The sequence below is a fragment of the Phaenicophaeus curvirostris genome, chromosome 10 (assembly GCF_032191515.1).
Source record: "Phaenicophaeus curvirostris isolate KB17595 chromosome 10, BPBGC_Pcur_1.0, whole genome shotgun sequence".
NCBI classification, from domain to species: Eukaryota; Metazoa; Chordata; class Aves; order Cuculiformes; family Cuculidae; genus Phaenicophaeus; species Phaenicophaeus curvirostris.
This window is the reverse complement of record NC_091401.1, coordinates 750,926-767,392: the sequence shown is the minus strand read 5'-3', so window position 1 is coordinate 767,392 and position 16,467 is coordinate 750,926. Positions and strand designations below refer to the sequence as shown.

At 44.4% G+C, this 16,467-nt stretch overlaps 1 protein-coding gene across 1 annotated transcript in view; it reads left to right on the top strand.

The window, feature by feature from the left end:
• The first annotated feature begins 1,158 nt into the window (after positions 1-1,158).
• The window catches only part of CLSTN2 (calsyntenin 2), a 304,566-nt gene continuing 289,257 nt past the window's right edge, over positions 1,159-16,467 (top strand). The window contains exon 1 of the mRNA XM_069865032.1: positions 1,159-1,177. The gene's annotated coding sequence lies outside the window, so the exon portion shown is untranslated. The remainder of the gene's footprint in view (positions 1,178-16,467) is intronic.

Genomic DNA, 16,467 nt, shown 5'->3' with positions numbered 1-16,467 from the left:
GAGTTGCGATTCTGTTGCGGGTACTTGCTTTCCAGAGTTCGGTGGCTTCAATGGACAATTTGTGGGGCAGAGCACAAACAAGACAACGGTTGAAGCAAGGAGGGAACTTGCAGGGCAGAGGTTTCCCTGCAATGATTCCTCGTAGCTCTCACAGCTTGTGTGTGGATATCTCACAGCTAGTGTACTCTTCAAGCGAGCATCCTCACAGTCGCCTGCGTGTTCCTTCCAGATTATCTCAGATCTCTGCAACTCTGAATCCGAGCCTCTCCCAGGCAGAGTTTCCGAGACCCCATCACACGGCTTTCCTTGCCTTCCCAGCCCAATCCCACCTCTCTCCTGCACTGTTCCAACCCTTTCCATCTCTAAAGGCTGAAGTCGTGCCATTTCTTGCTCATTTCTCCACCGAAACCTTTGTGATTTGTCCTCTTGGTTTCGCATTCTCTCCTCTCTCTTTCCGACCTTTCTTTCCACCTCAGGTTTCCAAGGTCTCCCACTTCTCCTCCAAAACTACCTTTATCTTCCCTGGCGCGTTCCTTTGTTCCAGCCGCCACCTCTGGGCACCTGCCCCCAAAGACCCGTTTTCTTCCTCTCTGTCCCCCCTCTCTCCACCTTCCCCCCCAGCTCCCCGCGCCCCTCCGAGGTTACCGGTCCCCCCAACCCCATCTTCAGCTGGGGCGGCTCCCGGGGCCTCTCTGCTTCGCTCCTGCACCCCGTGATCCCTGCCCGGAGCCCCCCATATCCCTGGAATCCCTGCACCTCACCCGGACCCCCCGCAGCCCTGGCATCCCTGCATCCCACTTGAAGCCCCCCCATCCCTCCTCTCCCTCCCCGCGGATTCTCGCCCCCCTGCCCCCCGCCGCCCCCCCTCCCCGTGACGTCGCGCGGTCCCGGGGCGGGCGCGGAGCCGCCCCAGCGCTGACAGCGAGCGCGGTGCCGAGCGGCGGCGGCGGCTCGGCTGTGCTCGGCTCGGCTCGGCTCCTTTCGGCTCGGCTCGCCTCGGCTCGGCTCCTTTCGGCTCGGCTCGGCTCGGCTCCTTTCGGCTCGGCTCGGCTCCTGCGGGCTCGGCTCGGGAGCGGCGCGCTGCCCGGGGTCCGGCGATGCGGCGGGGCGGCTGCCGGGGGGCGGCGGCGCCGCTGCTGCTGCTGGGGCTGGGCAGCCTGCTCGCCGCCAAAGGCAGGTACCGCGCACCGGGACCCGCGCCGCGGGGGCGCAGCGCCGAGCCGGGGGCACCCGCCCCGCGGGGGCTCATCCCGGAGCCCTGGCGGCAGCTGCGGAGCCGCGTCCCCCCCGCGGGGCGGCAGGAGGAGCAGCCGCTCTGCCTGGGGCGGGGGCGGCGGGTCCCCCCGAGCATCCCGGGGCCGCTGCCCTCGGCCCTCCCCGCCCTTGGTGCCGTTTCCTCGCGGCTCCGCTCTGACTTTTCCAGCCTCAAGTTTGAAGAACTTCAGTTTTGAGAACTCCGTGCGTTTTATGTTTAAAAGCAGTTCTTTTTACCTTTTTTTTTTTTCCTTTTTCTTTCTTTTTTTTTTTTTTTAATTTGAGGCTGTCCCTTTCCTCGTGCCCGCGCGCGGCACGGCGGGGAGCCGGTTCGGGGTTGGTTGTTTCCCCCGAGCAGCCCCCGCGGCGGGAGCGCTGCCCCCTCGGCACCGGCCGCGGCCCGGGCCCCCCCCCCCCCCCCCTCTGTTCCGTACGGACTTCAAGGCGGTTCTGTCCTCTGGGCGGACCCCCTCCTGGGAGGCGCGCGAGCCCCGCGCCCGGGGCGAGGTGCCTGCGGCCGCCGCAGGTGGTTCGGCCGGTGGGGCCGCGTCTGCCGGCCGTGCCCGCGGTGGCCGCCGGGGGGCAGCACGGAGCGCCGGTCGGTCCGGCGCCCGCCATCCCCCGTGTTCGGTGCGGGGAAACAGCCGTTCCAGGCTTTTATTTACAGCTGGGTTTAAGCGCTCCGAGTTTGCGCTCATTTCTCGACACTCGTTGTTTCTTAAATATTAACCGTCTGCAAAGGCTCCGATGCGGGATTAATGACTGATCGTATCTTGCAGCTGTAGGCAGTCAGTATCTGATACACTTACCTCTGTGGACTCTTCCTTTTTTATCCCTTTACCCGACCAGTAGAGAAAAGAAAAAAGGGTTTATTTCAATAAAAATCTGATGCTGCTTTGTCTTTGCTCTGTCTTTCCCTATAGGACAGACATTTTAATCTAAAAGGCATTTTGTGGCTATCTTGGCTCTGTTTATTTTGTGTGTGAGGCTTGGTACTGTAACCATAAACTTGATTTTTTGCTCGAAGGTGGATGCTTTCTGGCTGGGGATGCAGGATGTGGTGCGTACAACGCTCCTCTGGTGCTTTAAGCGCCCTGTTGTAGAGAGCAGCAAAGGCAATTCAAGATAACGATTTCAAATCTCATCCTATCTCGTCTACTTGGCTCTGCTCTGCTGCTTCTCATTTTCAAACCAAAACCAACCCCCACTCCTTTCCCCACACGTTTTTGAAGATGGGGGGAAAGGTTACAGAAACAGTCCTGGTTTGCAACACTCACTCAGTAGAATGCAACAAATTCTTTCAAAAATATACCTCCAGGCTGCAAAAATTGTTTGTTCTCCATAGAAAGGAAACAAACCAAGACCCTCTAAAATGGAAAAACAAATCTAAGAGTTAATGCCGGAATGTTTTGTAGGTGGTCTGTTACAGAACTTAATTTATGCATTAAACATTCATCTGCAGTTTGTGGCTGCTTTAGCTTTCTGTCAGGCTGTTGACCCTGGGATCTTTGTCACAGGTTCCAATGAAATCACTGTTTTGGACAGAAAAATGGTTTCTTTAAAGTATTTTCAGACAGCTCTGTTCGATAAGACAGAGAGGCACGCTTTCTGGATTATTGGAAATGCATTAATGATGTCTGGAAATTGTGTGCACAGTCTCTCGTGGTCTTCAGTTATGTAAAATAGAATTTGCTGAAGGGTAAGGTGAATTTTTTTTCCCAGCACATTCAGAATCCGAAGGTGCATGTGGTCAGAGGCAGGGAGAAATACTACCTGCAGCACTGCACTTTCTGTCTCTCCACAAATCTATGCATAAGGCTGATCTCTTAAATTATTTATTATCTCATGCTAGCATTAACTATTAAACTACTCAGGGAAGTCCTAAGAAGGCTTCTATATCCAAATTCCTTGTGAGACCCAATTAGTCAGCCTTTCCAGTCTGACTGTATTTGAACTTCATCACCAACATAAACATCATCTTAATCTTAATTTTTAAGTACAGCTGAAAGCCTCTCAATGATCTGCATAAGTAAGACTATTTGAGTCCAATTAAATTAAATACATGGGCAAAACTTGAAGTCTTAGTTATTCAGGACCTTTCCAAATCAATGGAACATTCAGTCCCACTTGGCAAATCTCTTATGTGAATACATCTGATATGACTGTTAGTGGGAGAAAAACAACTAACCCGAGAGACAGAGCCAGCAGATTCTGCTTAAAAGAAAGATTAAAGCTTGGATGGAAGAAATCGAAGGAAAATCTTTGAGAGTATGCTAGACTGGTTCCAGTGTCTGGATTTTTCTGCATAACACTTTGGTTACTTGAGGGTTTTTTTCACAGTGAACTGAAATATTTTCTGGATTGGTTCAAAGAGAGCTAAAAAAATAAGGACCTTCTTTTCATCCTCATCCAAAATACATGAGAGGTAATGTTTGGCTCACCGCTTAGGTCAGAAGGTGAGGATGAAGCAGCCTTGCTTTCTGTTGCTGGTGCTTTCTGCAGGTCACCAAGAAACTGGAAAAGACATGTAAACGGTTTCATTTCCTTTTTCTCATAAATAAATGGAGATGGGAATGGTCCTTTACAGCACTTCTCTTTTTTTTTTTAAGTGTTTTGATTGAAAAGTGATTAATGAAAAATAGCTCTTGTGTCTCATAGGATAAAAGATTAAACTGATTTTGAAGTCTGAATATCAATACAATGAAATGATTCAGAGGTCTCAAAGGACAAAAATCAGAGTATTTGATAACTGCTTTAGTATTTGGGTATTTCAGCAAAGAGGACTGACAATTCTATATAAGTTGTCATTGCAAAGGTAGAGAGTGTTTGCCAGCCATAATGGTGTTGTTACCCAGTTTAATTGCATTATTTGGAAGGCTACCAAAACCGACAACTTAAGAGCTTCAGAGCTTCCAAAGCATCGTTCAGTTGTGAGTGAAGTGTGCGCCCTGGAAGCGTGTATTGTCCCCAGCACGAAATGGGTGAGTGCAGCGTGGGGTCAGTTTGGTTGCTTTTCCTCCTTGGAGCGACAGCCCTTGGCGTTTGAAGGCAGTATCAGTGTCTGGAGAGACCTCGTGGCCAAACTGCACACCTGGAAGTGGGCTCAGGTTTCTTTTTCAACCTTTTAAAGATTCGGAGAAGCCATGAAAGCTGGTGAGAGGCTCTCAGGGGCACTGTCACCTTGTTCTGATTATTTACTTTTTCACTGGAAAAAATGTATCGATGATCCAGGACTCCTGTGCATCCATTGGGCATTAAAAATCAGAGTGCAAACTGCTAGTTTTCTACAACTACTGCTTGCTGTTATGAAACAGGTTTTATTCCTAGGGCTTGTGAAAATAAAGTTTCACAAGGATGTTATTTAATATCTGATAAAGATGTTAGAAGGTAAGTTTTGTCACAGGCTTTTTGTGCATCGGATTTTCTGTCAGACTGACAGGATGTTTTGGGAAAGTAATTTCAAAGGTCCAATTCCAGCTTTGCACAGGCTTCCTCTCCTTCCTTTGTGCCTGTGTTCTTGACCTCCTCCTGGCCCTCATTTTGACTTAGTCTCCTCAAAGTGATTTGTTTCTTTTTCTTTTATTTCCAATAAGGTCATATTAGGAGGAGGCGAATAGCTTGCCTGGCCCCTATAGAGTGTCTGAATGGTGTAGCTAGCACTTCATTTAGCAGAGAGAGCTTCCTTACTGTGAAATAAGTACCAGAGAAACGAAAGATAAAATGTTTTGTTTCTATAGCAAGCTAATTGCTAGTGTCAAGTGGAGTTCCCTGTTGTCCATAGGCTATTTTTGCAAATATGGCAAATAATTGAGTCCTGATATTGGAAACATGTTTAATGTTACTTTATGTGTGTGATTTTAAAAGAGAAATTTTAAAACCCAGTAGCAGTGAGATTTGGCCAGGCTCAGATTTAGTCTGTTTGTGGAGAGGACCGTAAACTAAGTGTACCTCTTCTCAGAGATCCCTTTTCCCTCTCTGGCTCCATAAAAAAGAGCAGTCTGAGAATAACAGGTAGGAGGTGCAGACAAAGGGTCATTGTTCCTTTTGATTCATTTGAGCACAATGAATGTCCTCAAAGGGCAGTTTCACAGCCTCTCAAATGTCTTAACCCTTTTGATTTTATAAACAAAAATTAACTGAAAAATAAATGATCTTCAAGCAAGTCATAGTCAATTTTAACAGGATTCTTTAGAATCCTTAACAGAGGATCCTTTTGAATTCTTAACTGAGTTGGAAGATAGATTCCTTATTTGAGATTCAGCTGGAGAAAAATCTTTGGGCTTGGATGTTGCACTTCATGTAGAACCTGGGCCAGCTGGGGATGGTGCCAACAGAGAGCAGCGAGATTGTAAATCTAGAAAAAGTGACCTGAGGAGTTGAGGTCAGCTGGAGGCAAAATAACGGAGGAACTTCCAAACAGTTTTCAGGAATGTTAAAAGCTTCTGCAAAGCAGAGGAGAAAATGATCTTCTCCATGCTCTCTGTGGGTAGGACATAAAGTAAAGAGCAGGAGGAAAGATTCTGAGTAGACTTTAGGAAAAGCTTACCTTATAATACATTAGCATCTTTATCTGGAGAGCTGTAAGAACTATTTGGAACAATATGAGCACCTATAGTGTACCAGAACTTTTGGCACAGAGGCGAATGGATGGAATGACTTTCTAAGGTCATTCCAGCACCTGAGTCTCAAACTACCCATAAAACATTTGGTAGCGGAGAAACAGAAGAGTTAGAGGCAGTATGGACATTGAAAAAAATGTTTTATTACCTGAGATGCCTCTTCAGGCTCCTTATACCATTCCTTGGCTGCTCTGCAGATGCTGACTGCAGACTCGCAGCGCTCTTTCGCTGGCATCTGCTGTGGCTCTCCCTCCTGGGGGTACTCCCACACTTCTTCAGGTGTTCTCCTAGGTAAACTCCTTCTGTCCTCAAAAGGTACAGTGTTCAACAACTGTGTGAAGAAGTCGCTCTTCCTCTTCTATTCTCTGGAGCAGTCCACTGAATCGTGATCTAGCTGTAGGTGCTATAATTGGTCATATAGGCTGTTCACGTCTTCAGTACTAAACCATTACAGGAGAAGTTGTAGGATGTTGTAGATGCTGAACCTTCAGCTGGATTCAGCAAATGATTGTACAGCTTCATGAAAGCAAAAGAAATTTCAATGTGTGTGTAATGTGCAAAGGCACAACCTCTTGTTGCAGTGGTCTTATGCAACCTACTGCTGGAAGCTGGGAGAAAGTCCAGCGTGATAATTTGTATGGTTTCTAATTTGCCAAAGGCAGTTGGCTGTTGTGGTCAACGATGGGGATGCTGGCTTAGGCTGTCCTGTTCTCCTGCTGGTGATTCCATGTATCTATGATTCCTGTGGGCTTTGCCAGACAGCCAAGTAAATTGGGGGGTGTGTGTGTGTGACTGATGAAATGAGCTTACTTACTGAGCACAAATTATGGTATTTTGCTCTTGGGTTTATGGTGAATTTGAAAGAAGACCCTGGCTTATTTGAGACTTGGCACGCTTTTTGAATGTCCACAAATGCAGGTTTTAAGTAGCACGCTGGCAAGCCCACATTAAATGCTCTATGGGTCCCTATAATAATTGCAGCTGAGGCAGACAAGAGAGTGACTGGGAATCTGGAATCCGGAATCTGAGTCTTAAACTTCTGAATCAGGGGACAGGTGAGCCCTGCTGACAGATTGAAAAGTGTGAGTCAGAATAATAAGAGTAAAAAGAGAAGACAGTTTGAAAAGAACTAGGGGCGGGGGGAAGAAGCCTAGTGTCAAACCTGGGAAAGGCACTTGTTATAGCCAAAAGACAATATTCTCAGACTAAAGTTAAAGTTGGGGGTTTGATCACATTAGACTTCTATCTGTGACTTTAAGTTTGTTTTGATTATTTAAAAATAGAAAATTTGTCATGATTTGGAAAGGGTATTTATGAAAATAAGTTCGGAGGAATTTTGCAAGAGGCTCGGTGTGATTTAAAGAGTTGTTAAATCTGTCACTGTGTGCAGAGGCAGGTTGCTTGTCTGTCACTTTACGATGTAATACATAAAGCACTTTCTGCAGCACCGTAGGCTTTCCTGTGCTGCGAGTTACTTGCAGAGCAGCAGAATGGGGTGTCTGGTGGACGAGACGTGTGTTTCAGAAAACAAGGGTATGTGAAAGCATGTCGATGTCTAAGCTCTGTATTTATTTTAAACAGAGTTCATTTTGTATACTTACATGTGCCTACGTTCTTAACTGTGGGCTATAAGAAATGATAAAATCTGGAAGAGAACACTGCAAGTCATTTTGTGTTCCACACCTCAGGAGCTTCCATTGTAAGGCTGGGGTGTGCCAAAGTCCTTGAATGGTTTGTGTGGACTTGCTGAGTATGCTTTGATATCATTTCTTCAGAGCAAATCCTACTGCAGGAAGAAAGAAAGTGAGCCTTCATTTCCATGTTGTTTACATCTTTGTGAGCTCTGTCCATGTAATCCGGTGGCTTCTGCATGGCTGGGAAGCTGTAGAGTGAGAGCTCCTGGTTTGGGTTTGGTTTTACGTTAGTTGGGGTGTTTTGGCGTGCTAAGAGCTACGCCCACTTGCAGAGGAGGGTGCACGTCTCACTGCGGGGCTTCGAGCGGACATCTCCAGGGTCCTCACGTTGCTTCTGTGCTTTGGTTTCTTTTATGAACTGCAGATTTACTGCATAGACGAGATTAATGAGGGGAATTGAAATCTTTAAAGTGTTTATGTGTGGATTTCTGAAGTGTACTTTAGGAGAATTCATTCTAAATGTATGTATTCCAATAAAAATGAATGTGATGACTGCTTATAGCTGTTGAGTAGGAGAGTGAGTTATGGAGTTGTTAAAACCTGAGTATAGTACGGCATCAAAAGTACAAGCAGCTTCTTGATAAAATCAGCATAAATGCTGTAGTCAGAAGCGGCATCGGCTAATTTGACATTTGTCGTTCTCAATAACTAACATTTAAAAAAAATAAGTTTGATGCTTAAAACACATTGAATCTAAATGGGATTTATCCCTCAAAGCCTGAAATCCTACTTAACATGGTAGATGGATGATTCTTAAAATCTCTCTTTTAAGAAATTGCTGGGGTTTGTGTAACCGTATTCTAAGTTCTGTTGCTTGGTGGCGAAATATCCCTGCTTTTGGCTTTTTGGTATCATTAGGGTCTGTATGAGATGTTCAAACTTGCCAGCAATGAAACAGAGTGAAAACCAGTTCATTATTTCTGGCCCTTATGGGGCTGCGTATCCTCAAGGTCACTCGGCCGCAGTGCCAGCTGACCAATACATCCCTTGGAACGGCTGCACTATGGAAGAGCATTTTGCCTATTGTGTAAAAGCATTGTTTGAAATTGGATGTGAGAACATACATGCTGAATTACAATTCATTTTAATGTGACTCCTCTCTGTATTGATTGTAAAGATGGTTCTGCATGGAATTGCAGTTTCCTAGCAGTTATTGCTGTTATTTAGATGTTTGATCTTCGTAGGTGAAATCTTGACCCTGGTTAAATCAATGTGAGATTTGTGGTGTATAGCAGGGAGATCAAGGTCTCCTCCTTTGTGTGTTTTAGTGTAAATGTAAACAGTTCTTCCCAAGCTTTCAATGTTTTGCTATTAGTTGCCTTTATCCAAACAGGAGGAATGTTTGATTTCATCCCTTTCACTTCATGGCTTCCTATGGTATAACTGCTTTCATTGCGTCCACAGAACAATCCTTGGGGTTTTTGTTCTTTTCAAAGTGCTTTTCATTCAACTTAAAACTATTCAGTGAGGTGTTGACAAAGATAGCTGTCCTACAGATTTAAGTGTGGTTACTCTTTGAGGTGTTGACTTTCAAAATATTTATAATGAAGCAGTCTGTGTTTCTCTTGTTTCTCCTTTGTCTTGTCTTTCATCCCATCCCCATGGTTCCTGTCTGGTACCGGTTGAAGGCACAGAGTACAGTAAAGACTAGCAGTGCTGCAGTTTCCCAAGTTTTCAGTTGTGCTCATGCTGTCAAAGTGTATTTTGTTGCTTTTTTAAATCAGATTAATCAATTTTTAAGTTCTGTATCCCAAATATGTATAGTACTTGACTGTTTTTCTAATAGCAGTTATTAAGAATTATATTTTATTTGCCTTACTGCTACTTCCCTACCCTTAGGACAATCAAAATGAAGTGGGACACCATAAGTTCATTTGAAGAAAATTACCATTAAATGTAAGTATTCAGATTGTGTTGTCTTCTAATGTACAGGCATCCACCACTTCATCACACAGATTAAAGTAAGAGGTGAGAAAAATTGGACTCTGCTAGAGGCTGATTTCTTCTTGCTTTTTCGCCTGAGTAGATTCCCCTCTCATTGAAATATGGAAATGCTTATGAATACTATGTGTTTGTATTTTATTCCTTAAAAGATAATAAACCCTATTTGTAATCTGAGGGAGAAGTGAAAAGATAATGTAGGGATATCATAAAAGTTTACAAACACAAATTAAGTAATGAATGTTTCCCTCAACTTTGTCTGATGGTTTGTTGGTTTTTTGTTACACGTGATTGTTGGAAATGAAGTAAAAATCTGACTGTACCTGGAAAATGTTGCTCTGCTTGTCTGTACTGTGTTGTAAAATTGCAGTAGTTGGGTTGGATTTCTTGGTTGTAAGCCGAGCTTGCGGAATATGAGTTGATGAAGCAAAGTTTAAATAGCTTTCTCTCCTGGTTTTCTGTGCTATAGACATGGTTGGTTTCTGAAATCTAGTTTGGAGAGAATTTCACAAAGGCTGTGAGCAGAGGTCAGTATAAGACAGAATGCATTGGCAATAATATTTGAGGTATTTCTGAAGAAACTGTATGGCAATCGTATTAGAAGGACTTTTTTCCTTTTTCATTTTGAGACCAACTTTAAAAATTCCTGTACTGCAGTGCAACAGATGATATTTGCCGTTGTTGTTGGCCTTAGCAACAAACAATGAACTTTAAGATCCTAGTTAACAGAATTTTAAATTTGTGTTGAGATATAAGATCCAGAGAGATTTCAATCTCTGTGATTTATGCTAAGCTGTTTTAAAACCTCTGCATTATGATAGTGGTCTATAAATCTAGCTATGGTGCATTCATAAACTCTTGATTTAGTGTCAAAAGTGAAAAAGGACTAGATACCATAGTTAGCTTCCATCTTTTTCATTCTTTAAAACAGCAAACAGTGTTCATGTATGAAATGGCAAGATCCAAGTGCAGCTGAAGCAAAAGGTCACAGATGAGATGCATAGTTCTTGAGACAAAATAATTTGAAGAGTAATGTTTCAAGGCTTATTTTGGGAAACTCTTTTTCTTTTCCTCTGTTCTCCTTTCTTAACTGTAGTTTGTGCAGAGAAGCCTCCTTCCAGTGCCTACAAAAATAATCAAGGAAAACAAGTCTATTTCCAGTAGGCTTGTATTACCAGTCAGCTGTCCGTCTCTAAATCTGTAGAGATCCCCAAATAAAAAATATTAGAGCTGCTTGTGAAGATAAGTAAAAATACCTAGGAGAGACCTGAAAAAGTGGCAGTCTGTTAGTTGGATATGTGACTGTAATAAGCCATTTTGTCCAATACGGATCTATTATTTTATAACTTACACTATGTGGAGTTGAGTACAAAATAAAAATTCTTAACTGGATGCAAAATGTGGGTCTTTGTAAATAAATAAGGATCACTTCAAACTCATTTCACAGAATCATGGAAGAGTTTGGGTTGGAAGGGACCTCAAAGCCCATCCAGTCCCACCCCTGCCATGGGCAGGGACACCTCCCACTGGATCAGGGGCTCAAAGCCCCATCCAGCCTGGCCCTGAACCCCTCCAGGGATGGAGCAGCCACAGCTTCCCTGGGGAGCCTGGGCCAGGGCCTCCCCCCCTCACAGGAAAACATTTCTTCCCAAGATCTCATCTCAATCTCCCTTCTTGCAGCTGAAAACCCTTCCCTCTCATCCCATCCCTGCCCCCCTGATCAAGAGCCCCTCCCCAGCTTTCCTGCAGCCCCTTTCAGCCCTAAGGTCTCCTTGGAGCCTTCTCTTCTCCAGGCTGAACAATCCAGACTCTCTCAGCCTGTTCTTGTACAGGAGGTGCTCTAGCAAAGTAAGTTGAAAACTTGAATTATTCTCTGTGTGCTTCCCAATGTTTATAAATTCTTTCAGGTTTCATTGCTTGAAGCCTCTTAACTCAGTGGGGCAGGTGTTTTCACTAACGTACTGCGAGAGTCTGCCTTTACAAAGAGGGGATACAACTTCAGGCGGCAGAAGTCAGCAATGTTGTTTTAAGCCAGCTGAGGTTTTTCTCCTGTTACAACTAAATGCAGAGATTTGCTTGAGTGTTTAACTTGTGAGGGAGCTTCCAAAAAAGGGTAATGTGCACCTTTTCTCAGTTCTGGACTGAGTATTTGCAGAACAGCTCATCAGACAGATCTGGAATTATTTTGATGTATGTGTATTGGGGAAAAATGCTGAAAGTCTAGTTATGTCTTTTCTTATGAAACTTGCTTCAAAAGGTATAGCTCCCTATCCCCTTTGTTCTGTGCAGATGGAGCTAAACCAGCAATGGGATGTTCTGCTGGGCCATAGAAAGTGTTGAGATCTGTTACTGGTTGCTCCTTGCAGGTTGTACGTAACGTTTGATTGCAGCCCTTGGCTGGTTCCATGGGAGCAGGAGGCAGCGCAGGAGGTGCGTTAGGACACAGCTGCCAGCACGGTGCTTCTTTATGGATCTTTTTGTAAGCAACACTTCCAATCCAACAGCAGCAGCTCCAGCAGCTGTGTCACACTGTGCATCTTTCCTTGGCATAACAGGGTGTAGGGGTGTCTGCAGAGCTTTGCTGGTTCTTGGAGGCGTTAGAATGTGCACGGTATGTCCACATGTATTTAGTGAGGAGGAACTGAAGTGATGAAAATAAGTAAGGGATAACGTTGAGGACAACAGATTAAGCTGTACAGGCAATCTGCTCTGAGGAGCATGTTGACTGTGCAACTAAAAGCCTTTATTTGGGGAATACTTTGCTTGGAGATGATCCTGACAGGTAGTTAAATCGTGTGTGTGTGTGTTTCCTTATGTTATAGTGGAATTTACTAGAGGATAAATCCTAAATTGAAGTAGTCATTTTTCAAACTCTCCTTTTGAACATGCAGTAAGCGCTAAACCCATGCATGGTTTAGTTCAACCTTCTTTGGAAAAAGGTGAAACCCAGCAATAGAAACGCTTTCTGTACAGAATAAGAGTGTGGACGAGGGAGTCTTTCACAAAAGCCATTCCAAATATATCTCGTTTTGTACAATAGAGAACTGTGAGTTACAGCAAGAGCAGGGGAGAAGAGCTTGATGTTGTGTTAAGCAGGTGTTGGCAATTTAAGCTCTGAAGTTCCTAAGGCTTCAGCACTTCCAGAACCGTAAAACCTGAGAGAAAGGAGCTGGCAGCCAGGAGCCTTGTTGTTCGTGAGCTCAGGATCCAAAGATTTCAGACTGGCAGGAAGACATTAAAATTCTGTAAACTTCTGAGTATCTAGCCTTGAGTGCGTTTCAGGTAGTTCTCATTGAGGCAACGAATCCCAAAAATAAATTAAGACAAGCAAATAAGATGCATGATGAAAACTTAATTATACCCCTCTGTTCTGTTTCGTTGGAAACTCATGGAACCCAATATGTTTTTGCAAGAGTTACCAATATTGGCAGATTAGTGCTTTTAGTGAAAGCCTGAGAATGGCTGAGGGGTAAACTGGGACATAGCAGGAGAATTAATATTCTTATTATTCTTTAGGCTTACATCTCTCTGTTCTAAAATACTTGCCACAAAGTGCTGACTGTAGCTTTATTGTAAAGGATTTTTTGAGATTTTTAAGTTTATCCTTGCAAAATGTTTCTTGAATATCTTTTCCCAGATCATGTCTGACCCAGTTCTTTTGGTGATTTAACTAGTATTGCATATAAGCAATTGCTCTGGTATGAGTTATGATCATCCCAGAATACACTTTTGACCTTTTAACTTTTCTGCTGCAATGAATGTAATGACTGTGTTGAACAAAGGAGGAAATTGAAGGCCAAATATTATACAGGGGAGTTGAATCACTTGGGACCTGGAGAACACTGGCTATGATCTGTGGGAAGGGAGCCGTTTGCAGTCTTTTCATGTGTATAATGTGCAGCTATCCTTCTCAGCTATTGTTGCATGCACAGTGGGAGAAATTTGATGATAGGAAGGGTAGGCAAGCATGGAAGTGCGCTGCAGGAACTTCAAGAACAGTGCCCGTGGGCTGCTGCTTGTGAATTATTTTGCCTTGTTCCTGAGAAGCACTAATAGTTGTGCTGGTCCCTCCTCACGTGGGGAGAAGAGACATAAGATCACGGGGGGGGGTCATCGTATTCTACTCTTGCTCCCTTCTCTGCATCCTAAGAGATGTCATTGTGCCTTATAATTCTCCAAAGGGTAACTTTGAGCCAAAGGACTCTACAGTTACAGAAAAAATAAAGTTCTTCCTGGCTGGCTTGCAATACTTTGGCTGGTTTAATGCCTGTTATTACAAATTAAATCTCAAATCATAGTTCTAAATATAAAATTAAGAACTTTCAAAACTGAGCAGTATTTTCCTGATGCTTATTATTGCATGTAGTCAGTCTATCGAAATTCAGCACCTTGTGATCTGGATGAGATTCAGGAGGTGGGAAGAAAATGAAATCCTTTCACGTTCTCAAACATTTTGAGGTTAGTGTTTAGTAAGTTAAGGCTTTGCTCCTACCTTAGTGTTTGTTGTTGCAGGAATTTGATTTGAAATATGTGATACAACAATTGATGCAGCTTTCATTTCCCTCGTCATAAGTCGTCTCAATTTTAGTTTTCCCATTATTAAATGGAACTAATTGCCACCAGCTTTGTGACCTATTAGGTGGGTAATATGCTTTGTTCTACACTTTGGAGTGCATGTAGCAAAACTTTCAGGGTGGCTTCAGCCCTTCAGCTGGAAGCTGAAGCACCTCATGTGCTTTTCAACGTATGTGTCTTAGAACAATGACTGGACCTCCCCTGGGAGGGCAATGAGTTCCACATTGATTGGTCAGATCGCACAGGAGCTCCTGTTTTTTTGTCATTAAAGCCAATGGAGTGGCTTATGACTGGAGTTGAAAGTAAAGGGACTAAAACTGGGCTTTCAGTTGTAAAATAACAGTGGCGTGTGTTCTGCAGATCAAGACTAGGGTCCAAGATAGGATAAAACAACGCACTCTGGATTTTTTTTGAGAAGGTTATAAACCTGTATTGCTTAATAAGCTGACTTTGCATTGGAATTTGCAGCAAAGTGTGGCACTGGAAGGAAAGAGAGCTCTAGGTGCAAGGCTGAGATATCACTTAGAGACCATAGATTTGCTGGTCTTCATACTTCCTTCTTGGCTCTGTGAGATCCCACAGGCAGGGTTGTGCGTGAAGTTAATTTTCCTTTACTGCTGATTCTTTGTGAAAGAGGTGATACCGTTTCTATTTTCAGTTCTGTCCTTCGATAAGAGATAAGCCATGTTCTGTGAATATCTGCCTGTCATCTGGTCTGAGCTCCCTGGCCATTGAATCAGATGTTTTCACTTTGCGTGCCTGGTACAGCAAGGAATGAGATGGTGTGCAAGGAAAGCCAGCAGTGCCTGCTTTCATATTTGGAGCCAGAAAATAGGCTTTATCTGGATCCTTTTCTTCTTGTGAATGGGCAAAATGATTTCTGAATTCTGTTATAAACCAACTGAGTGATGCTGGTGGAACGAATGTGTTATCACTCATTCTCAGCTGTGCTTGATTTATCGAAATGTGATGAAAACTTGTTTATCTTCCACTATAAAACTTACAAAGAAGACGGCACTGGGGCTGTGGAAGCCATCTGAGAAGACTTAGTTAGCTCGCAGGTACTCAAACGAGTTTGTTCTTTGCTTGGTTTCTATTTTTTCTCCCCTTGCTGTCTCATAGTCTGGAACTGCCCTTAATGGCGTTCAAGACTTTCCTGTCTAAGTGCCATGAGTCAAGTGCATTTCTCAGCACTGGTGTGGAGACTGTACCAGCAGTACTGGCACTGCATTTTTTTAGTTCCAGTCCACAGTTCTTCCCATCCTTTCCCTCAGGATTTTGTACTGTTTGAGAAACAGTTTGGAAATTTTTTGTTCAATATTTTAGAGTTCTTTTATGTGGTTTGGTTTTTTGGTTTTGTTTCCCCCCCCCCCCCCCCCCCCCCCCCCCGCCTTCTCCTTTGTTGGCTCTGGTAGCTCTTAAAGAATTCTTTTCCTCTTACATTATATTTTGTTGAACCTGGTGGATATGATGGTTTATTTATTTTGATGACCTCAAGAAGAGAGTGTGTGTCCCTTGCATCCTTCCACAGGACTGGAGAGCTGACCAGCAATGTGCACGAGCATCCCAGTGGCTCCCAGTGCAGTGGGCTCCAGAGCCGGTTCTGTTCCTTGCTCAGACACAGCTGGGGCTGGAAGGTCCACTTTCTGCCCTTGGTAAAGGATCTGAGCAGCATTCTGTCTTGTTCTCCAGATGGTCCAAAGGATGGGGAGGGACTGTTCAGGAAGGCTTGTAGTGATAGGATGAGGGGCAGTGGAGATAAAATGGAGAGGGGCAGATTTAGACTGGACATAAGGAGGAATTTATTCATGATGTGGGTGGGGAGGCCCTGGCCCAGGCTGCCCAGGGAAGCTGTGGCTGCCCCATCCCTGGAGGGGTTCAAGGCCAGGCTGGATGGGCCTTGGGCAGCCTGACCCAGCGGGAGGTGTCCCTGCCCATGGCAGGGGGCTGGAACACAAACTATTCTATGATTCTATGATGGAAGCTTCTCCTGGAGTGTACGTTTTTGCAGCTTCTCTGTCACAGGACTGTCAATGTCCTCAGTCTGTGTTCAGTGAAGAAAAAGCCTTGTCAGCTTTCTTATGTAGTGTCATAGCAACCGACGGCTGATGAAGCAAGCTCTGTGTGCTCTGGTTAGGAGCAAGACTGGGTGTGAAAGTCAGTCAGGGAAAGAAACGGAGCAGCCTGGTGTCTGAGGGGTTGCCCACCCTGCTGGTGCATTTGGGACAGTGGCTTCTTCTCCAAACTCGCACATCTTCCTGCCTTGCAGTTTGTCACAAGGAGGGGGCCAGAATTCTGTTATTCAGGTCATTCCCACACCATTGTTGTTTGTGCTCTGATTCCACTTTCTTCCTTAAACTAAACTGTGCATTTGAAAAATTAAC